Source organism: Myotis myotis, unplaced genomic scaffold, assembly GCF_014108235.1.
Source record: "Myotis myotis isolate mMyoMyo1 unplaced genomic scaffold, mMyoMyo1.p scaffold_m19_p_5, whole genome shotgun sequence".
In the NCBI taxonomy this organism is placed as follows: domain Eukaryota; kingdom Metazoa; phylum Chordata; class Mammalia; order Chiroptera; family Vespertilionidae; genus Myotis; species Myotis myotis.
In genome coordinates, this window is record NW_023416357.1 from 50,377,383 (window position 1) to 50,402,460 (window position 25,078).

The window sequence follows — 25,078 nt, forward strand, 5'->3', positions numbered from 1 at the left end:
TGACTCTGGTGATAAGAATGTTTTTCCTTCCTCTTGGTACAGGAAGAATAGAAAATGAAGTATGTTTCATTCATATTTTCTTTTCAAGGGAAAATGGGGTGGTGGGTCAAAGTGAACTGCCTGCTTCTACATTTTTCTCAAACTCCTACAGCTTAAGGTAATATTCCACAGGGCCATATCATGGGGTAATATGCCCTGAACCCCATCAGTATCAATGCCAAGCTCCTGATTTATATAAATGTACTCCATTTGTATAAGAAAACATTCTTTCTTTTTAAAAAAAATTTTTAAAGAAACACACACAGAAGCATTTAGATGTAAAGGGTATCCTAACTGTACTTATTCTCAAACACTTGAAGAACAGGGTGGGAGAGGATGACACTCAAGGAATCTAGATAAATGTTAATTAATTGTACAACTGAAATTTTAAAATTACTTTAAAGTAGAAAGTTAAAAGGAAACATATTTCTCCAATTTGGTGGAAACTTAGAAGATGGTATAAAAATTCATCTGGGAGGTTAAAGAATAATATCAGGAGATAATGATGTTATTGTCAGTTTCCACAGGGAAGCAAGGCACAAGAGTACCTTAATCCTTGCTGTCTAGGGCAGTGATGGCAAACCTTTTGAGCTCCGGCGTGTCAGCATTTTGAAAAACCCTAACTTAACTCTGGTGCCGTGTCACATATAGAAATTGTTTGATATTTGCAACCATAGTAAAACAAAGACTTATATTTTTATTTATTTTATATATTTAAATACCATTTAACAAAGAAAAATCAACCAAAAAAATAAGTTCACGTGTCACCTCTGACACGCATGTCATAGGTTTGCCATCAGTGGTCTAGGAGAATGGTCTTTTACCAGGACATGTAAAACAGGTATTGATTTCAAAAAATGAAAAATGCAAAGGCATAGTAAGAAAGCATCTTGCCATGTAAAATGTATTTAAACATCTAAATCTAAAAGAAAAATTTCATGGCACACTGAAAAGCATCCTTTAAGTTTTATGGTAAGAGCAATTTAGCCAACAATAGCAGATGTAAAAGTCAACTTACCCTTGGTGAATTTGAGAGACCATCTTATCAGGGAGACATGCCCAGGTGCTACCCAGGAGACAAGCAGATGTTTTATTCATCTTAAAAAAATGTAGACCTTAGAAAAAGAGAACGTTAAGTTTGACATTATATGGACAAGACTCTGGTACTGATTTTCAAATATCGGGGTTATGTGAATAAGAAAGAGACAATTACTGCAAGAATCACTAGAGTTAAAACAACCAATATAACCTCGGTTCTTTTTCTGAGGTCAATACACATGCAGGTCAGGATGAATCTATGTTGTACTGTGCTACCAAGAAGCCATCGGCAACATTTTACAAAAAAATCATTGTGAACAGAATAGAAGGGGAATGGGCTGATCCCACAATCTGATACAGTTGATCGGAAGTGGGTTTAAAATCATATCCACCATTATTTCAAAGTGTGCTTATTTTGTTAATCAGTATCACCCCCAATAAATGTGATAAAAAGGAACAAAAAGTGTGCTTAATTGGAGAGCATGATCTTGTACTGTAAAGAAATCCATCCTGCTCAGAAAGTATACGCTTAAAAGGCAAATATGCTAAATATATTGGACATGGCTTCAGAATAGAACTACAGAAGCAGAAATAAAGAACATTTTCACAAATTGGAATTATTTGTTGAAGACAACAAAGCTATTGGTTCAATAAGTACTGTCTGATTATAAAATACAGAAAATTGGAAAGCTACTGAAAAAAGAAGTGCTGTAATGACCAATAATAAACAGAGATGACATTGCTAGTATTTTGGTGGTTTTCCTTTTAATTTTGTGTATTTGTGTGTATGTGTGTCTTTAAGTGGCAACATACCACATATTAACTCATTATTTCATTTAGCAAACATGTATAGCATGCTTTCTAGTGTCTGGCACTGTTCTAGGTATTGGGGACAGTCAGCTACAATTAAAATAGAAACTCTTGAATTTATGAAAGTTACAGTCTATATGTAATTGAAAATTTTATTTTCTTTAAAATTATATTGAAGGGTCCTTGAACTCATTAAATATTTCTTAAATGGTAGCAAGTGTGCAATATTTTAGTAATTGTATTATGATTACTTTAACCATTTCTCCATTCTTGGACATCTAATTTCAAATTTTGTTACCATAAAAACACTGAACAGTTTTATGTATAAATTAATCAAATATCTTATCTCCTTATAATATGATCAAGAATATGTTATTAATATTCAACTCTTCCTTTGTATTTTCTAGCTGACTTCTACAAAGATTTTAACTACTTATACCGAACATGTAATAAATTAATGCATAAAGCTTCCTTACGATGACTATTGGATTAAAATTTGAAAGCAAGCCAACTAAAATTAGGCAATTTGATGGATTAAAATATATTTTATTGAGGTTTCAATTTACATGTTTATAACAAGTGAAGGCTGAATATGTTTATTAGACATTTTCATTCCCCTTTTTGGTGAAGTATCTATCAAATCCTTTTTTTAAATTGATAAATACAGTGTACATCTTGTTTAATTATTTGCAAACATTTTTAAAGGTAAGGGAAATAATTCTTTGGCAAGATAAACTTTCATATGTAAAAATTTAAAAAGGAAATTTCAGTTTCTCTCTCTCTCTCTCTCTCTCTCTCACACACACACACACACACACACACACACACACACACAAATGCACATGCACCAGCACAAGATAGAGAATTCCTGGTTAAATTGTACTTCATCTTGATTTCAAAATCTAAAGTTTTCAGATACTATGAGTGCATAATGACCAGCACTGAAATATATCACTAAAAAAGAAATACTAAGAGAAAGTAAGTGTTCAAATGTGGAAGGTAACGCTTTCACTGTTTGCTTGTTTTTGTTTTTTGTGGGATTTTTTTGACTAGAGAAAATTGTGAAAAATCACCCTCATATTTGTGTGCACATTTTAAAAGACATATTCACATACAAAGTCTTTTCAGGAAGAGAATGACCAGAAACAGAATAGAGTTTAAAAACACACTGTTAACAAAATAGAAGTTAGAATATTTATATTTACAAATGCAGTTTGTCTTTCCAACTGTAAAAGAGAAATATAGTGTGTATATGAATAGAGTGATTTTGTGGTGCTGTAGGCTACTGAGCTAGTATAGCCCCTATACATAGTGGAATCTTAACAAGTAAATATTTATTGAGTGCATGGATAAGTGAGTGTGTGAATAAATGAATCAATCTCCAAATGAGGCAAGATCAACGAGTAGAAGTTTCAATATACATATGTTTTGTAGTCAATATAAGGATTATCTTTATAATCCTTAAGTTTTCCCAACAAAGGATAGGTTGCCTCCAGCAATAGCAAGCACCCCAGGATTTTTCAAGCATAGAGAAGGAGGAATTGGGGTTAAAGAGAGACGAGTTAGCATCCAGCCAAATATTTAGTAAGGCCACTCTTACCTCTCTGACCCTTAAATTCTGTGAAAGAAGACAAATATATATTATTTAGGAATCCAAAAAAGGTATGAATGGAATTAAATGGGAGTAAAGATAAAAAACAGACAAAAATTCTGATTTTAAGACTGTGGTGAAGGCAATAGGTTGAGAAAGGAATCATTGAAAAGCAGAGTATTTAAGAGCACACTTCAAATGAAAAACCTGAGTGTCATGAGTTCAGATTTTAAATGTCTTTTAAAGTAATTTAGATCAGTTTATACTACTTTTGGCATTTTAGAATAGAATCAAAACTTGAATGTGATATTCGGCCAAATTTTTGAATGAATAGAAAATGTTAGTGAAATATATTTCATTCACATTCAAATTTGGGGCAGTTGTGTGTTATCAAGAATACTCAATAAATATGAGAGTGGTTCATTATTATTAGCACTCATCATTTAAGCATAACTGGCTTGATAGAATGCGTTATTCTAGAAAATGGGAATAAAGATAAAAATCTTCCTCTAAACTTTTCTACCTAATACATTAACTGCAATCACGTTTCCAGCCAGATTAATCACGCAGATATGTAAACTATTTAAGACGTGTGAGTGGGAGAGCCAGAGCACTCTTTCTAGGCTCAGTCTGCCAAAAACCATTGGAGGCGTCTCCATTTCTAATATTAGATACTACAATTGGACCTCCGCCTCCTGTCTCCAGATAACTACTCAGTAGGGCTGACTTTCTCTCGGTTTATGTGAAGATAGAGGATAACAAAACTTGTGATATTCTGGGATTTTGCCAGAATTCAGTGGGTGGTAAAACCAAAGCCGAAGGCCAAGTGACAAATCCACTAGCTAGCTGCACAAAATACACCCTCACGTTTTTGTCGATGAAAGTGTCATTCCTCCCCACCCCGAACGTGGGGGTAGGGAGGAAATAATCTACTTTTTGAAAGTGTCTCTCCAAGAAAAATAGTTCCAAGTTGAGGCTGGTATACTGTGAGGGGGTAAAAAAACAACTAAAATAAAAAGCTTAGCTGTAGTTCATTAACTTTAATTGGTTTTTGTTGCCTCTCCTCAGGTTTTCTGGATCTTTCAGCCATCTCCTCCCCCAACTCTCTGCTTCCCCTTCTTCTACCTCTCGCCTCCTCCCCCTCCAATCTGGCTTTCCCTCCTTCCTGGCAGCATTTTTAGCTTTAATTTGATAGTAAAAAACTGAATCCAAAGTTACAAAATTCTTCAGATTTAACTTCTTTGAAAGAAAAAGAAGTTGGGGAAAAGAACGGTTATCTCAGCCTCTAACCAGCACTCCTTCAAAGGCACATGTCCAGCAGGTGGCAGGGGCTCTGTGAAGGTAAAATGGATAGTAGAAATGCAGGAAATCATTCTTCTGATTAAAAATGTCTTTTTGAGGACTGGCTAAGGACAGGCATCGAACATGGGTCCTGGAGACAAGCATAGAACAAAACAAATTCCCCATTCTCATCGAACTTACCGAAAAGACAGACAAAAGCCAATGAACAAACCAATACATTAAAACTTATTTTTGCAAATGCCATGAAAACACAAAGCCTGGGGAATGGATTAGAGTGTTGGGGTGCTGCTTTAGAGAGTTTGTCAACAAAGGCTTCTCTGAGGAAGTGACTCTTGAGTAGACACCTAAGAAACTGAATGTAAACCATGTAACTTTTGGGGGGAAGTATCCCCAAAAAAGGGAACACCCTGCAGTAAGAAGGCCCATATATCTGGAGTGCAGAATGCAAAAAGGGCCTGGGGAAAATGAGGTCAGAAATAAGTAAAAGAAAAAATAATTAACTGAACCACTTTCACGTTCATCTCCTACCAAAGAAGAGTTATGCAAGCGAATGAGCATTCTATAATAATCACCAGGCCTGTCAGGTTCTAATCAATTGCTGTATTAAAATTTCCTATGCATTTAATTCTGAAATGTAATGCTGTTTCATTATTGCCCCAAAGTTTCCACTCCCATTGTAAGCAAATTAAAGCTAGTCTAATTCAAAGGTGAAGGTCTAATTTGGATTGAGGGTAAGAGGGAGGAGGGGACTGAGACCTAAACCTCATACAGATTGTTAATTCCTGTACTGATAATAATTGGCCCACCCAATTCAATTTAGCTAAGTGAAGCTGCATGACTCAGATATCTCCTCAACCTTTTATTTCTGTTCTATCCCATAGGATTAGAGTCAGGTTGATTCATTATGTATATAAATTATTACATTATATATACTATATAATAAAAGGCTAATATGCAAATCAACTGAACACGGAACAACTGGTTGCTTTGATGTGCACTGACCACCAGGGGGCAGATGCTCAATGCAGGAGCTTCCCCCTCGTGGTCAGTGCGTTTGCACAGGGGGAGCACTGCTCAGCCGGAAGCTGGGCTCATGGCTGGCGAGTGCAGTGGCGGTGGCAGGAGCCTCTCCTGCCTCCACAGCAGCACTAAGGATGTCCGACTGACAGCTTAGGCCCACTCCCCATGGGCTCCCAGACTGTGAGAAGGCTCCCAGACTGAGGGATCCCTTGAGTGCATGAATTTCATGCACTGGGCCTCTAATATGTGTGTATGTATATATATATATATATCTCATATATGTGTGTATACACATCAACATCTATCTACATAAATAAAAATGTGTGTATGTCCCCTACCTCACATCTCATGAAAAACGAGACCAATTGCATTTTATCAGCTATGTTTGATATTTAAAATGGGGCTTCAGAAAATATAAGCACCTGCCTGTTTTAGATCCACTCAGAACTCCCCACATATGCAGAATCTTTTAAAAACCAAAGCAAAAACAGAAAGGAATGCTAAATTGCTTTTAGGTACATTGGATGATTTCCATTAGCTTGACTTATTTTAAGCTCACAGCACACACAAGGCTAATTTTCATCGCTAATGTAGTCCAACCTGATCTACCGAGGCAGAATTGCACCTAAACCTCAGACTTAATTCACTGCTTCCTAATGGAAGTGGGAGGCAATTTTGGAAAATAAAATAGTTTTAGAGAAAGAAAATACTGCAATAATGACTAGGCAAAGAATATGGCCCTGGGACCAGAAGAACTGAATTCTAGTCCTCCTATATGATGATTTCTCTGAATCCCAGTGTCCTCATCCATACAAGAAGAGTATTTTAAATTGATGATTTCTAACAACCATTTAAGATTTAAAATTGTATTGTTAAACTTTAAATAGATTCAAAGAAGATTTGAAATAGATTATTAAATAATAAATCCACATTATTGACTTACTATCCTTGGGTGACACTTTATCAAACGTAACACTGGTCAATTATTCCACATGGAAAACAGGTCTAACAGTCATCATCTTGACCAGAGCATGCCAAAAGCCTGAATTAGCAACAATTTCTTTGCACCTTGTCAGCCATCAAAATTTGAGGCTTTTGGTTTCATTGAGACAAAAATTAAGCCCACATTGATGTAACAACATCAGTTTTTCAGGAAACAATTTGCATGTATACTATATACAAGTACACGACACCAAGCAAGGCACTGGGAAGAATTATAAAAGAAATACATACATACATACATATATACATATAAACATATATGTGTGTGTATTTCCACTTATCAAGTATTTGACTGTTAATTATGGGTCAGTTTTATGCCTAAGCATTCTACTCTTATAAAAGAGGGGCAAATGATAAAAATTATATCAGCACATGATTTCCAATATATTCTGGTGTCAATACTCAGATCAATCTCTTATTCCTGCTACATGTGTAGCGTCTACAGTTTTGGAGGATTGTATGTTTCTAGAAATGTATCCATTCATCCAGATTGTCCAATTTGTTGGCATATAGTTGGTCATAATATTTTCTTACAATCATTTGTATTTCTTTGGTGTCAGTTGTCACTTCTCCTCTTTTATTTCTGATTTTATTTATTTGGGTCCTCTCTTTTTTTCTTGAGTCTGGTTAAAAGTTTGTCAATCTTGTTTATCTTTTCAAAGAACCAGCTCTTGGTTTCATTGATCTTTTGTGTTGTTGGTTTTTTTGGGTTTTTTTAGACTCTCTTTTATTTTTGCTCTAATCTTTATTATTTCCTTTCTTCTATTCACTTTGTGCTTTGTTTGTTTTTTCTTTTTCCTAGTTCCTTTAAGTGTAGAGTTAAATTTTATATGTGAGGTTTTTATTATTTCTTGAGGTAGGCTTGTAATGCCATGAATTTCCCTCTTAAGACAGCTTTCACAGTGTCTCACAGATTTTGGGTTGTTGTGTTCTCATTTTCATTTGTCTCAACATATCTTTTGATTTTTTCATTGATATAATTATTAATTCATTCATTGTTTAGTAAACATGGTATTTAGCCTCCACATCTGAGAATTTTTCAGTTTTTTTCTTGATTGATTCTATTTTCATACTATTATGATCAGAGAAAATGTTTGATATGATTTCCTAACATGTGGTCTATCCTAGAAAACATCCCATGTGCACTTGAAAAGCATGTGTATTCTGCTGCTTTGGGGTAAAATGCTCTGAAGATATCAATTAAATCCACCTGATCTAGTGTGTCATTTAAGGCTGCTGTTTCCTTATTGATTTTCTGTCAGGAAGATCCATCCATTGCTGTCAATTGGGTGCTAAAATCCCCTACTATAACTCTATTGCTCTTAATTTCTCAATTTATGTTCATCAAGGTTTGCTTTATATATTTAGTTTTTCCTATGTTGGGTGCATAAATATTTACAAGGGTTATATCCTCATTGGATTGCTCCCTTAGTCATTATGTAGTGTCTTTCTCTGTGCCTTACTAGAACCTTTGTTTTAAAGTCTATTTTGTCAGATATGAGTATTATACCCCATTTTTTTTCTCTCCACTTGCATAAAATACCTTTTTCTATCCCCTTATTTTAGTCTTTGTGTATCTTTTGCTCTGAGGTAGGTCTCTTGTAGACATCATATATATGGGTCATGTTTTTTTATCTATTTAGCTACCCTATGACTTTTGACTGGGGCAGTTAAGCCATTTACATTTAAAGTGATTATTGATAGCCCTAGCTGGTTTGGCTCTGTGGATAGAGCTTCTTCGGCCTGTGGACTGAAGGGTCCCGAGTTCGATTCCAGTCAAGGGCATGTACTTCAGTTGCAGGCTCCTCCCCAGCCTGGGTCCTGGTCGGGGCTCATGCAGGAGGCAACCAATCGATGTGTTTCTCTCACATGGATATTTCTCTCTGTCTTTCCCTCTCTCTTCCTCTCTAAAAATCAATGGAAAAATATCCTCAGGTGAGGATTTAAAAAAAGTGATTATTGATAGATATGTATTTATTGCCATTTTATTTTTTTAATATTCCTCTGTCTTCTTTTTTTCTTCTTTGAGAAAGCCACTTAACATTTCTTGGGTAGTAGGTGTCCTGTGGGTCTGCTGGTAGAGCTTCTTGACCACCTGAGCTGGGTGCGCCAGGAATGTCCCTTGTCTGGCTTATGTGGATCCTTTGTTGCAAATGAGTCTTGATTGCTACTGGCCCATTCATGCATGGGAACACCCCCCAGGCAGGCTGTTTCTGAGGCTCAAGCCCCTCACCATGACATGCAGTGCAGGTGTTGACAACACAAAGCTGAATTTACCTCATCAGGGTCTCACGCCTGCCAAGATCTCCCTTTGGATATGTCCCTTGTAATGCTTATTGGATCCTGCTCTGATGTAGTCTAAAGTTGGCCAATTGGTATGTTGGTTCAGGGCCACTTTGGAAGGACTCTGGTGAAGGCCAACATCACCTGTGACTGGTGCTGGGCAACTTGTTTGGAGCTACAAGCGAGCCATAGTTTGTGACTGCCTCTGCTGGGCCTGAATACACATGAGAATGAACAAGCTGCCTACCAAAGTCAATTTTTACCAGCATGGGGGACAGGTCAGCTAAATTCCCAAGGTCTGGCAAGCTCCACCTCCACCTGCCTTTGCCTGCCAATGCCTGATAGGCTCAGTCACTGAAACAGCCTCTGGTGGTACCTGAGTTGTATGCGGTAGATTCTCAGTGAGTCACCAGGCAGGAGTGAGTAGTGTTCACCAGATTAATACAGGTTCCAAACTTGGTGCCAATGCTGGGTCTGAAGCCACTCAGCAAATATCCTCAGGTAGCTTCCACACACTGGGTGCTCGCACACCTTTGTGTTGGGGCGGGTTCTCCGAGAGTTGTTGGGGTGAGGCCAGCAGAGTTTATCAGGCCCAAACAGACCAAGATTTGCCGTGTGAAGGGAGGGTTCTGCTCTGGTTGGCTGGGTGAAGAAAATATGGCCCCTGTCCTAGAGCCAGACAACTTGGTCTGCCCCAGATTCTGTGAGGAGATGGAGCTCAGCAGGGTGGGGCTGTCAGGAGTCAGGAGGATGGGACTAGTGGCTCTCCGATGAGGGAGAAGCGACGGTCAGGCTTTGGGAGACATGGGGGTTATGGCCCCAACCCCAGAGCCACACAACTCAGTCTGTTCAGGATTTTGACCGGACATCAGCAGATCAGAGCCACTAGGAATTGATGAGTGGTGCCACTGGAGCCCAAAGGATAGAGCTAGCAGATCCCATAAGGGGGAGGTGCCAGTCAGGTTCACGGAAAAGTTGGGGGAATGGCCCCCCACCACAGAGCCACACAACTCAGTCACTGACGCACCCTAAATCTGCCCCAACTTCCACACCCGGGCCCAGACAGCTGACTCCTCCGCAGGGTGTAAGCTTTGCACGGTGGGGTGAGAGGAAGTTCAGATGGTGGGCCTATTGCTTTTCCCCAGGCTGATGAAGCACAGAGGGAGTGCTCTACCCAAAACAGATGGCATCTGTGGTTCGGTGAAATAACTCAGCACAGGGATCTTGGAGCTGCCCCTTCAGCTCTCTCTCCAGAGCCACAAACCCCAGACTCTCTTCACGTGACATTCTGCTTCACCCTCCCTCCACCGGAGCCCAGGGTGAGTGGCTACAAACAAAATTTTATGTTGGCCCTTTAAGAAGGCACCTGTATCTCTAGCAGCCTCCATATACCCCTGATGGACAGAAACACTGCTGCTTTTCACAGCCAGATGTTATGTGGGTACTTCTTCCCAGCTCTGGCGCTCTTGGCTGGGCAGCCTGGCTTGGAGTTGAGACCCCTTCACTTCTAAGGGGGAACCCCCCACAGCTGAGATTTCTTTCCAGCACTCAGTGGCCACCAGTGGGAGTGGGACCAGACACTTTTGTTTCTCTGCCGTTCCTACCAGTCTCAATGTGGTATCTTCTGTTAATCTTTGGGTATAAGATTTCTCTTTATCTAGTCTTCAGTTGGATATTCAGGATGATCTATATCAGTGGTCGGCAAACTGCGGCTCGCGAGCTATATGCGGGTCTTTGGCCCCTTGAGTTGTGGCCACGAAGTTTCAATCGCACTGTACATGCGTGCCCGCACATGGTATTTTGTGGAAGAGCCACACTCAAGGGGCCACACTTTGCCGACCAATGATCCTATCTAATAAAAGGGAGACATGGTAATTAGCCGTACCTCCGCTACCGTTCCCATTGGCTAATCAGGGCGATATGCAAATTAACTGCCAGCCAAGATGGTGGCCGGCAGCCAGGCAGCTTGAAGCAAACATGAGGCTTGCTTGCTTCAGTGACGGAGGAAGCCAACGTTCCCCGACTGCCACTGCCGGCCTCTGAGCTTCCAGTTTGAAACATTGTTACAAATGTAGAAGCTAAACAAAGCCCCAGAAATCTGCTTTCAGCTAGCCGGGATCTCAGAGCGGGAGTTGAAACAGTGTTTCGATTATAGAACCCAAACAAACCAGATACCTGCTTTCAGCAGCAGAGGCCTCAGAGCTGGAGCCAAGCCTCAGAGCTAAAGCTGGCCCAGAATAAAAAAAAAAGATAAAGAGGAGCGGTTGGGAGCTTCAGTCACCTGCCAGCCTGAAAACAGCCCTCAGCCCCTCACCCAGACTGGCCAGGCACCCCAGTTGGGACCCCCACCCTGATCCAGGACACCCTTCAGGGCAAACCAGCCGGCCCCCACCCATGCACCAGGCCTCTATCCTATATAGTAAAAGCCCAGCACCGGGATCAGCGTGACAGGGGGCAGCGCCCAAACCCCCTGATCACCCCGCGGCTCTGTGACAGGGGGCGGGGCCACAACCTCCCTATACGCTCTGCTCTGTTCGTGACAGGGGAAGGAACCCCAACCCCCTGATCAGCCCTGCTCTGTGCCTGATGGGGGGAGCTCCCCAACCCCCTGATCGCCCTGCGGCCCTGTGTGTGAGAGGGTGCGGCGCCCCAACCCCCTGATCGGCCCTGCTCTGTGTGTGACAGGGTGTGACACCCCAACCCCCCCCCCCACAGGCCCTGCTCTGTGTGTGACGGGGTAGAGCCATAACCTCCCCATTGGCCCTGCCCTGAGTGTGACAGTGATGGCTCCCCAACCCCCTGATTGGCCCTGCTCTGTGAGTGATAGAGGGCGGCGCCCCAACTGCCCCCCACGGGCCCTGCTCTGTGTGTGACGGGGTAGAGCCATAACCTCCCCATCGGCCCTGCTCTGAGTGTGACAGGGTACGGTGCCCCAACCCCCTGATACGCCCTGCTCTGTGTGTGACAGGGGGCGGTGCCCCAACTCCCCTAACAGCCCTACTCTGTGAGTGACAGGGGGGAGCTCCCCAACCCCCTGATCGACCCTGCTCTGTGCGTGACAGGGTACAGAGCCCCAACGCCCCTGATGGGCCCTGCTCTGTGAGTGACAGGGGGCAGCGCCCCAACCCCCTGATTGGCCCTGCTCTGTGCGTGACAGGGGGTGGCACCGCAACATCCCCATCGACCCTGCCTTGAGTGTGACAGGGGGCGGTGCCCCAACCCCCAATTGGCTCTACCCTGAGCGTGACTGAGGTTGGCATCACAACCTCCCAATCCGCCCTATTCTGTGCATGACAGGGAGCGGTGCTCCTACTCCCCAATCGGCCCTGCTCTTAGCCCGACCAGGGGCCGCCTAGGGATTGCGCCTGCCCTCTGCCACCCAGGAGCAGGCCTAAGCCAGCAGGGCGTTATCTCCCGAGGGGTCCCAGACTGCGAGAGGGTACAGACCGGGCTGAGGGATCCTCCCTTCCCCCCGAGTGCACAAATTTTTGTGCACCGGGCCTCTAGTATATATATAAATGCCTAATATGCAAAGTGTCCCCTTGGGAGTTCAACTTACTGGGAGTTTGATTGCTTGCTATGACGTTTCGGCCCGATCCTGCAGGCCAGGCTGAGAGACCCCACTGGTGCACAAATTCGTGCACCGGGCCTCTAGTTGTTCTATAATTTACTTGTGATTCCAGTTTAAACCTGGGAGGACGTAAAAGTAGCATCCACCTATTCCACTGCCATCTTGGAGTCACTATCCTTTTTATTTCTTGTATTTTCTCCCTGATTTCATTGGTTAGGACTTCCAGTGTTGAATAAAAGTAGTATAAGTGGGCATCCTTGTCTTGCTTATAATCTTAGAAGAAAAACTTGCAGCTTTTCACTGTTGAGTATAATATTAGATGTGGACTCATCATATATGGCCTTCCATACCCAGTTTGTTTGAGAATTTTTTCATAAACGAATGTTGAATATTTTTCAAATGCTTTTTCTGCATCTATTAAGATAATTATATGATTTTTATCCTTCATTTTGTTGATGTGATGTATCACATTGATTGATTTGTATATGTTGGACCATCCCTAGAATAAATCCTATTTGATCATGGTGTATCTTTTCAATGTATTATTGAATTCAGTTTGCTAATATTTTGTTGAGAATTTTTGCATCTATTATAATCAGGGATATTGGCCTTTAGTTTTTGTATTTTTAGAGCCTTCGTGTGGCTTTGGTCTCAGGGTAATGTTGGTCTCATGAAACAAATTTACAAGTGTTCCCTCCTCTTCTATTTTTTTGGAAGAGTTTGAGAAGGATTGGTATTAATTTTTCTTTAAATATTTGGTAGAATTCACTAGTGCAGTTATCTGGTTCTGAACTTTTGTTTGTTGGGAAGTTTTTCATTATTGATTCAATCTCTTTACTAGTAATTGGTCTGTTCATATTTTCTATTTCTTCTTGGGTCAGTCTTGGTAATTTTAAGTTTATAGGAATATATCTATTGTGGTTGACATATAATTATTCATGATAGTCTCATGACCTTTTATATTTCTGTGGTATTAGCTGTAATATCTCTTCTTTAATTTATGAGTCTTGTTTCTTTTTTTTTCTTGGTAAGTCTGGTCAATTTTGTCTATTATATTTTTTTAAAATATATATATATTTTATTGATTTTTTTTTTTTTTTAGAGAGGAAGGGAGAGGGATAGAGAGCCAGAAACATCGATGAGAGAGAAACATCGATTCAGCTGCCTCTTGCACACTCCCTACTGGGGATGTGCCCGCAACCAAGGTACATGCCCTTGACCAGGATCGAACCTGGAACCCTTCAGTCTGCAAGCCGATGCTCTATCCACTGAGCCAAACCAGTTAGGGCTCAATTATATTTAAAACAAACAAACAAACAAACAAAAAAAAACAAGCTCTTAATTTCATAGATATGCATGCTCCTTCTGTTGTTTTCAGTCTATCACTTCAGATCTGGTAATATAGTTAGGTATACTAAAGTTGAATACGTAAATATTTAAAATTATTATCACACCTTTGATGAATTGACCATTTTCCCATAATATAATGACTTTCTTTTTTTTGTTGTTACTGTTTGGGCTTTAAGTCTGTTTTGTGTTATATAAGAAAACTAAACTTGCTTTTATTAGGTTTCCATCTGTATGAAATATATTTTTCCACCACTTCACTTTCATCCTGTTTGTGCCTTTAAAGCTGAAGTGAGTCTCTTATAGGCAGCATATAGTGGAGTCTTATTTTTCTTAACCCATTCAGATGTTTTGTTTTTTGATTGAAGAATTTAGTCAATTTACATTTTTGTTGTTGCTGTTAATCCTCACATGAGGGTATTTTTTCCCACTGATTTTTAGAGAGAGTGGAAGAGAAAGAGGTGGGAGGAAGAGAGAAAGAGAGAGAAACATCTTTTTGAGAGAGACACATCGATTGGTTGCTTCCAGCATGCACCCTGAATGGGGCCTGGATCAAACCTACAACCCAGGTATATGCCCTTGACCGGGAATAGAATCCATGACCCTTCAGTGTGCTGGCCGATGCTCTGACCACTGAGTCACACCAGCCAGGGCAGTCAATTTACATTTAAAGTAATTATTGATGATACAAACATACCTTTGCCATTCTGTTCATTGTTTTTAGCCTCTTTTGTAGCCTATTCTGCAGACGTATGCTTAGATTCCTTCTCTTTATCTTTTGTCTATCTACAATAGGTTTTTGCTTTGTGGTTACCATGAGACTTACATAAAATATCTTATAGTTATCACAGTCTATTTTGCACTGATAAGTAGTTGAGGGTGTGTCCCATCAGTGTCACAAAGGGGAAGATCTCAGTCAGCATACAGATGCAGGCTGATGAGAAGCTAATCTGTTAGGCAGCAACTTATGAAGACTGCATTTAAACCCCTTCCACAGAAATACTGTGAGATGGACATTGTTGCCTCCTCCTTCTGCCCTGCGTTCTGGGAGAATAGTCATGGGAGTGCTTGTACACCCTTTAAGAATTGCTTCTTTGTTTTCTACACTCGTGTGGATCTTACAGAGGCAAGTTCCATTGTTATTTAGAAATAGGTGTTTGGGGGGCTTATACCTGGGATGGGAGCTTAAAAGTTGGGGCACCAGATGTAACCCTCTGCTCCTTAGGGAGAAGCTGGGAGCTGGGGGTCCCCCTGATTGTTTGGCACTGTGCCAGGGTTGGAGTATATAGGAAGAGTGTGTCACAGCCTTTCCTACCCATTTCAGTGTGGATATCTTCTCATTTCCTCAATGTGTAGGAGTCAGCTTATCTCTGAACATCTGTCCGAGGAAAACTGCTCTGTTTGTAGCTGAACATCCAGTGCACCTGTGGAAGGAGACAACTTTGGGAGCTTCCTAGGTCACCATCTTTTAATCCTGCTATGGGTTGATGATAACCCCAGGTTTATGAGTCTGCTCCTCACCCAGAATCTGACTTTTTTTTTTATTATTAACCAATTTAGATACTGTTCTTTGAAATGTGTTATACATGTTCCTGCCTTCATAGAGCAAGTATCATGAATATGATACTTGGGGTTTATGTCAACAAATACATTGTAAAGTAAGATGTTGAAATATTGAAATTAAAAAAAAAAAATTAAGAACATCCCTCCATCACTTCCCAGGTAGAGACTTAAGGTTGTCAAGAAATAATTACAATATAAGCAAACCCATTACTAACATTTGCTCAACCTGAGCAAGAGTGCAAATGGAGGCCCACATACCACATGTGTAAGCATGAAAAACTATATATGAATGAATGAAGCTGCAAGTCCTTGAATAAAATGTTTTGTTTTACTACCTGGACAAACATACCTTTTAAACAACATGGATTTCCAGGCTCAAGTTTGGAATTCCTGGATTCCTCGGAGTTAAAGGCTGCAAATTAATGTCATCAAAGAGGCTGCCCTTTGGCCCCAGTCCTGTAACCCTTCTCCCTGCTTTCATGACCCCACCCTCAGCTGTCTTTTACCATAAGGGGTCTTGGACACATGTGTGCGGGCACTGTAGGCAACAAGTCTAAGCCCCAACCTCATTCCCCCATCCCTCAGACCTATTGGTGCTCACATGCATGGATTATTCTCAGATGCAAAAACCCAGGGAAATGAGCCTCAGCATTTCTGGGATGGAATGAGCATCATTTGGGCATGGAGTTTTATGGAACTAGGTATACAAAGCATAACTTAGAGAGGGTGAGGATAGAACTTGGGATAGCACATCTCTTTGACCACATGGACCTCTCCCCAGATGGAGAAAGGTCAGAGACTTTTAAATTAGGGCCTCTCCTGCCCAGGTCTGGGGTGACACTCGCTACAGTTATCTTTAACGAGGTGTTCACAGAAGGCCAGTGGATCCATGAATGGCAGGGATGGGGAAGTTTTCAGAGAGGAGATGGCATTTGAGTTGGGTCTTATAGCATGAGTGGGAGTTTACCATGCAGAGAAAGGAAGGAAGGGCACTCCAAGAAAAGATATAACATATGGGAAAAACATACAGTTTGAAAGAGTGGCATATTCAGAGAATGGTGAGAAGTTCCTTATGTCTGTGTGTAGGGGCATGTGGGAGATGAGAAGAGATAAAGGTGGCAGGGTTTATGGAGGAAATGATGGGGGAGGCTTTGATCATGATAAACACTGTTCTCCTAGAAAACATTGGAGATGATGTAATGGGAGCAAAGCACACTCAGCACCAGCCTGTGATTCCAGAGAGGCCCTCTGGCAGTGTGGACAAACTAGAAGTGGGGAGACCAATTGAAGGCAGTTACACCTAGAAAATAATAAAGGATAAGGCCCCTGTCATCAAGCATTGAAAGCCTACACATGGACATGATTTCTTGCCTCTATCTGATAGTATTGCATAAGGAATATAAAGAAATAAAATTAAAGTCTCAAACCCATTGTCATCCCCAAAAAATAATGCAGTGGCAATGATGACGGAACCCCAAAATAAAGAGATACTTAAGAGGGAGAATCAGTAGGACTTGGCTACCTGGGTAGGGAGCGAAGGGTAAGAGCAAAGGAAGGTCTGAAGATGGTTCAAGAGGTTTCTAACTTCAGTAGATTGTTATGTTAGCCACTGAGATGAGACTACTAGTGTAAGGAGGGGAACAGCTTTTCAGGAGTTGACAAAATTCTCTTCATTTCTACAATATTGGAAGCACAGTGTCAGACGACAGAGCTCCTGGCCTACACTGAAAGATGCTAATTTCCCCTTTTTGCAAGGAAACTACCCTTTTTGCAGCTTTCCCTTTTCTGCTTTTTAATGCTTGTCTTCCTCATTCTTGTTAAGAGGTTGTCACTCATTATATCTTTGTATTCTCAAAGCCCCAACATGGATTGTCAATCAAATCACTCTAGCTGTTACAATTGTAAGATTAAACTTGGACCAGAAGATGGACTCAGAGACTCATATAGATTAAAATGTGGAAACTTCAGCCCCTCCCTGCTATAATTTCTTCTTTTGTTGTTTAAAAGTTTTATCACATAGAGCTAAAATTATAAGATTTGGCCTCCAAATAAAAGGTATAACTGCCAAAATCTGCAAAACAGGCCTAGAGGTAATCTGAAGAAGTGGAGGTTTTTGTTTGGTTTAAATCCTTCTGTCTATTGGTTTTTCTCTCCCGTGCAATGCTGATTTTTTATTCTCCCAGATCACAGAAACATTGCTGGCAAATCTTGTCTACCTATTCCCTGCCTGTTTGAAATATAAAGGCAAATTTTAACTCAGCCATTTCAATTTCTCCCACACCTTTGGAAAGTGTAAGGACTCCAAAGCTTTACAGCTAGCTCCGTTCCTAAAAGAACAATTGAGCAGACTGACCTAGAAATAAGGTAAGCATATTTGCCAAGGCATGGGAGAGATCCCCAGCCAGGTGGCAGCCAGGCTCTCTGGAACTGGCCTGATGGGCAGGAGAGGCTCTGCTGGTTCCCCTACGCATGGGGCTGGGAGGGTTTTTCTCTGACTCCACTAGGGCTGTCTGCATGCTTCTCACCCTCTCAACCTGTCAATCTGGTACCAGTCCGTGACTACTAAATACACAAACAACAACGACAAAAAATATGAGCCCGGTAAGGAGGATTGCAATAAGTGGAATGTAGATACATTATCACTGATTGCTTTCAGGTTGATAAAAATATCTTTGTTTTAGTAACTTATGTAAATATTTGATTGTGATTGCCATATACAAAAGCAATAATGAAGGCTTTTTTCCCCAAAAAACATTCTTTCATGCATATAATCAAAACTAAAGAGTTTTAAAATGTAATTTATTTTCTCCAATTCAATAAACATATTAAGGATTGTCTCATAACTTTTTAAAAAATATTTTAATTCCTCCATTTTTAGGTTTATAAGTAATTCAAGAGTGATTTTTTCCCAATAAAAACATATTTCTGAAAGATCTCAATTATTTGCTCTTCCTAAATGTTTTCCATTGCAAGGATTAGAGGTGATAAATCACATTCAGTTTATCTCCTACGGTTTCTTCTAGCACATTGTCAACTCCCCTCTCACCCTCATGTGCACACCACCTGCACAGTAACTGCATATGGGACAGTGTAAAGGCTGTGGGATAAGTGACACTATTAGCACAGTGTGGCGGCTTTGATGTGTAGCTCTCGGCAGGGTTGCCAGAAGAGTGACAGACTCCTGCTCTAATGCAAAGACTATTTCTCATTTACTCGCTTCAATTCTAATAGTTTTACATTACCATTAGGGGCACAAAGCAGACAGACACCGGGCTGGAAAATCTCACAACCTTGGGATTAGTTTCTTATGTTGAGTGCCAGCTTTCTATATTCAATAAGCCCTTTATTAAAAATAAAGAAAAATATTTTTTAGAAAAATATTCAAATGTATGATAGGTATGAAAATGAGGCCAATCATTTTGAAAACAGTGTTTTAGCTCACACTGCCAGCACTAACCCACACCCAAGGGTGGGAGTTCGGAAACTCGATTTTTCTGTGCAATTTTCTAAGGCAAAGCTGTCCTAGTCTCCCCTCATGTGCTCTGCTCCACGCATTGTGTTTCGCCAGTTACTAAGCCTTGAGCAAAAGACTTTCCTCAAACAGGAACAAAAAATTTAATGAATAATTTTGAATCTAAAAATAAACCATATTAACTGTTGAAAACTGGAGGGAGGGGTGAATCAAAGACACCGAAGGAAAACAGAGTGATTGCACTCTGAATGAAGGAGAAGCTAACCAATGAACAGTTAACCAGTAGGTTTAAAACAGAAGCCAAGCTACCTATAAATGTTGGAACATTTTAAGTGTGAGAAAGCTGTTAAAGGGGACTTAAAAGAACAAAAAGTACCATTTGTTCCCCTAATTAACTTTGAAGAGTCTAATTAAGGGCAACATAAAAGCCTACGAAATGCTAGTTATTAGGCATGTACTTTAACTTGATCAGTGAGATGGTATTCTTGTAAACAATAATGCTAATTTCATCCAGCCCAAAATAAACCTCTCTGCAAATTCCTCACAACATAATCATGCAGCACCTTGGGAGCAGAGTCCCTATCTAGTGGGGGCTGCCTCTTGAGGTTCCTAATTCTAGGCATTAATGGCGCTCAATCTAAAGATGCCGTCTCAGGTAAAGAGCATTCTGAGAATTTGGTCAGACCAGGCCACTTCTCTTTATGTTGTATTATAACTTGCCTGAGACGCTCTAACCATTGACCATTCCAATCATGACTATGTAGAAGTTGATTTCTAAAATGGAGAGGAGCAGAATAACGTTGAAGAACATGATTAAAACAATACATTGGTATTACTCAAGGTTAGGTTAAAATTCAGCTATTGCTTTAAGAATATGCTTAGATTTCAGTTTTAACATTCAAATAGCCTTAATAAAAGAGACTGTATTTCTTTTGAGAAAAGGAAATATAAAAGTTATTATATTATTAGAATAAGAGGATTATGCAATTATATTTTTATCTAGTTTTCCCTTAGTTGCTCTAAGAGGAATGGCCCTAACCCAGAGTTAAAACTCAGGCTATGGGAATTTGTCTCAGGTTTTGATTCTGTGAAGATCAGTGTTGTCAACTGGGGAAACTCAGGCAAAGGTACTTTCTAGGAAAACCTCACAGAGACCTGTAATGAAATGATTTTAAAGATCTTTGCATTTCTGGTGAAAGAAGAATTATGATTTTTATTATTCTCAATACAAATACTAAACACAGGAGTGTGTGAAACTAGACAATTGTGGTTTAATAGTATAATCACACCAAACGGGATTCCCAACCCTATTCAGTGTTTGGAATTAGCCACAGCTTGCAGTAGCTAGTGCAGCTTTGCAATTGGCATGACATTGAAACTACCCCTAAAGCTTGCAGCTGGGGAACAGAGTGACTTCTGTGATGCTCTGAGACTTTGCTTCTAACATCAGCACTCAAAAGGACAGCTTTCAGAAAACAGGCAGTGTCTAACAGCCCTGAGACGAAGGATTGCTAAGGATCTCCTGCCCCCAGAGAACCAACTGAATGTAGACATTACAAATAGAAAAATGATACCTACTAGAGTCACACTAGAGAAGTACACAAAATTAAGCACCCTAGATTTGGTAACAGAGTGACCTAAAGTGTAAATCTGAAAACAATAGTCTTACCACCTTTTGCACCAGTATAAGCCAATGTCTACAGAGTATCTTCTGTGTACCCTCTCAAGAATAGCAAAGAAGGTAGAAAACAGATAAAACAAGCAAGAGAACATCTGGAGGACAAAAACCACCGAATCACTGCCTTTAAACCCATATTTTTAAATCCAGCCTTGAAATTAATATTCCAATATTAATGGACTCATGAAAAGTATGTTACACTGTTCCAAAGTACAATTATCTTAACCTGAGAACACACATGCATTCAGCTTCCCACCCACACATTTTCATCCCTTTCTACTGTAATTCTTCCATCATTAGGCAAGAGAATACTAGAAGCAAATGCAAAAATTATCCACGTCAAATCCCATGGAAAAAATAGACAAGAATGAAGGGCAGAACTCATTTCAAATCCATTGCCAAAGATTTAAGAAGTACCTGAGATTTTATAACCCTTGATCTTATCACTCATAACTACTTTCACCTTCCTGTTCCTGATCAATTAGTGATAATAATTATTTCCAACAAAAGCAATGAAAATGAATCATTTTTCTTGTGAAAAGAGATTGGAATATGAAAATTCTATAGATCTTTGAGTAGACTATTTCTCTCTGATATGACCAACGCTGTCCCGTGGTATTTCTCTGCTATACTGGACTGTGTGAATTTGACATGCCAATAACACTTTGATGTGTCTTTACCTACAGCAATAAACTAATTTAATGCTAATTGCTCAGTGTTTTCTGCAACATCTCAGTACCTGTGTGTAGCTTTGGGTAGAAATGCTTATCTGCATATATATCCTGTTATTAGCCTTTTAACTCATTTATATCATTTCCCACCTTAGACAAATGAACAACAAAGCCAACAAAAATGAATTGTTACTGGGAGCACTATAAGCTTTGTCCTATGAGTAATATATGGATTATTTCTCATTCCTTTCCAGATTAAAAAGTTTAAGGAAGGACAAAAGAAAAAGAATTCAGAAGACTGACAGGTACCTAGGTTTGTATTTTGAATCTCTTTTTGAATGCAATGGATACGTACATTTTTGAAAAGCTTGCACCCTTACAACTTAGAGTACTTCGGTCAGGGAAGAAGCAGTTCCTGGCCTTCTTGTTAGAGGTTAGATGATTGCATGAGAGGTCATGTAGAAAAACTGACCATCCCTCTTCCTGTCAAAATGAAACCTTGTGAAAAGCCAACTCACTGCCCCCTCCCAGTTGTTGCTCTGAGCATTAGAACATGCTCATTGTGTTTATCTTACTCAACTTTGGGTCCAGTTCTGACAGGAACAGAGATGATCCTTCTCCAATTCCATTAAGTGTTTCCCTTCAAAGCTGCACTTCTAACAGGTGGTGTTTGAAGGAAAATTAAATTCCTTCTGTATTAAATGGGACTGAATATTCTTTCCTTTCAAAGAATATTTTCTAACGGCATATTCAGATGAGCTGTGGGAGCCAAAGTCTAGTCTTCAGAGTCCAATACCAGAGATATGTCAACCAGAATTCGCGTGATTGATACATGGATGGGTTGAATGCTTTATCCAGCTGTTTTAACACCTTGGGTATGATGCATGACTGCAAAAAATCTTTCAGCAGGATACATCAGAATACATTTTTGCTGTGTGTGGGTCAATCATTTGGGCTGGAGTCACAGACACACACCTCCACAGGTAGCAGCGTGTTTCCTGCCATAGATGGAAGGCAAATCAATAGTGAGAATGTTCTACCTAATGTAAGAATAACATACAGACCCACTTTTTTATGTATAGCACACTTTTTGCACACATGAAGTGATATATCTGTATTGATAAATCCCAGTCTCCTGGTGGATCCAGGATGAGTAACAGAGGATTGGACTCTATTGTAGGCATGGGGTAGAAAGGAGGTAATTCAATCTCAGGGATATAGACTGGAGTCATTGAGAAAATGCTCTATCTAATCCATTGAGCTAACAACCATTTGGACAAGGGAAAAAATGGTACTAGAATAATGTGGGTGGAACAACATAAATTTTTTGTCAAAAATGCTGTTTCAACTATTCAAATGGGCATATCCCTGCAAAATAGGTTTCAAAAGCATGCTGCAGGTGAATCTAAATTGCACAACTGAAATAAAAGGAAGGCGCAAAAAATAAAAGTGCAAATTTACAACCCATCTTCTCAAAGTTACTCATTATTAGCATTGTGAAATACCTGAAAAACATTTGTGATTTCTTTGTGACTTGTTATATTTTTTAACAAAAATTCTGCGTTGGTGTTAAACAGATTTTCAACCCTCAACAAACCAGATGGCTAATCCAAATTATTACATGAAATATGAATAGGAAACTGAGAACTGAACTCTGCAAAAGATAATGAGAATTTCTCAGCATTTAAATTTTTACCCAAAAAGTATATATTTCTATTTCATCAGTAACTACTTTGGAATTGTAACAAATAGTCCCAGTGATAATTACCAAATGTCTATATTTAGGGGAAACTAGCACATGTGTATCATAAATAATAGCACAAGTTAATATTTCTGAATTGCCTGTTTTTCTTGATATAGACATTTGGTAATTATCGCCAGAGTTGGCAAGTAAAGAGGTGTTTAGACAATTTTAAAAGCGCATATTGCTTACTCAATAGACCATGTCTTAATGATATTCTGCAGTAAAAATCCATATTCAGGTATGTCACAATAATGTGAGATCTTGACCCAGTAGATAATAAAGGAAAAGTATACACTTTGGTTTAGTGAGTACAGCCTCTTCACTTTAGGACCCCCTAAGGCAGCTCAGTCTGTGACTGATAAATCACTTGCTAATCTAATAGCGGTCCCAAGGTGGAATAACTTTGACCTTAAAACAAAAATGTTTACTACCCAAATATTATTTTTATACCTTGGCACAAAAAAGTTCATTAATTCTGCATCGCTTTGTCTGTCTCCTGCAGCTTTTAGTTCTGACGTATTGCCTAATTGGCAAAGAGCAATTTCCAACAGAGAAAAGTTTAGCACAACCTAGCCAAAAAGGGCTTGCTGTTGGCTCCTCACCTGGTGGAACTGATGTCTGGAAGTAAGTCATTTTGTCTGCTCAGGTAATACGCAGAGTGAATACAGACAGCACATGCAGGCAGCAGATGGAAGACTTGCTTGATTCCGTCCACTTAAGTGTCTGGCCAACTCTTGGCAAATATTATTTTCAGAGCACAGGCAGACAGGTGAAACATCAGCAGCCATTAGCAGGTGACACTGACAACAGTGATGGAAGCTGTGACTTGGGCAGAGGGGAGGACCAACTGATTGGTAGTAATGTGAGTTACTAAACTGAAGCTATCTTGCCCTGCCGTTGTCACTGTGAGAAGATGATTCGGCTCAGTGGGCTGTTAATGAGAAGCAAGAGAGGAACACAAAGTCAATGCCAAGAGGCAAAAAAAAGGAAGGAAGATAATTAAGAGACAGCATTTAAACTTCAAGTAAAATCTAAGTTCTGTAGCATTAAGATTAAAGGCACAGGCCAGTTTGGACTGACTAATAATAATTTAACAAATACGCATGAGACGCTTAGGTGATAACAATAGCATAGCTTAGCAAAATAGTTGGAGTGGAGAAACAGGGACAACATGCATAAAATTGTATTTAATATCACACTTAAAATATCAAAACAACCTCTGCTGGGATAAATTAGTGTGATGAGGTGTTTTGCTAGTTCTTGACAAGTCTCTAACAACTGGGTAAAATTTTTCTAGATTAAATGTCTTCAATATTTTTTGAATTCATCCTAGATGTTGAAATGTAAATATTATATAATTATAAGTGATGTTTCTATTCCTTCTCACACATCAACTCACGGGACCATTGATATGATTATTCCTCACACAGCTCTTTTGGTTGTAGCTGTTAATGAGTGATGCTTGAGACCAGGTTAATGATCTCATGTTCTGGCAGAGACCAGTAGAACTCACCTATCACTCCACAGGCTCCCTTGAAATGTGTGGGGGTTTTTCATGTGTCAACTTAGCTAGCGACAGTAATTCAATCTAAGACTAAGCCAGTCATTGCGGTGAAGGGAGTGTGCAGATGTTATTAAAAGGCCATAATCAGTTGATTTTAAGTAAGGGAGATTATCCTGGATAACTCGGGTAGACCTGTTTCAGTGGGATGACAGATCTTAAAAGCAGAGCTAAGCCTTCCCTGAGACAGAAAGAACATTTTCCTGTGGATAACAGCTCAGCCTGTGCCTGGGAGTCAGCTCCAGTCCACTCATGATTCCCCCTTCGTCCGGGGCCCCCTCTAGATTTCAGACTTGCCTATCCAGCCAGACAATTGTGCGAAACAATTCCTTGTAGTAATTCTTTTAACATGTATATTTTCTACTGACTTTGCTTCTCTAGTAGGC

At 40.0% G+C, this 25,078-nt stretch overlaps 1 long non-coding RNA gene across 5 annotated transcripts in view; it reads right to left on the minus strand.

Moving 5' to 3' along the window:
- The window catches only part of LOC118655663, a 116,263-nt gene that overhangs the window by 46,405 nt on the left and 44,780 nt on the right, over positions 1–25,078 (minus strand). For 3 of the 5 annotated variants that reach the window (XR_004967337.1, XR_004967334.1, XR_004967335.1), the window contains one exon: positions 1,058–1,154. This is a non-coding gene — a long non-coding RNA (uncharacterized LOC118655663). Of the gene's footprint in view, positions 1–1,057; positions 1,155–15,318; positions 15,386–23,733; positions 24,063–25,078 lie in introns of those variants that run through there. The other 2 variants (XR_004967333.1, XR_004967336.1) reach the window with 2 other exon arrangements.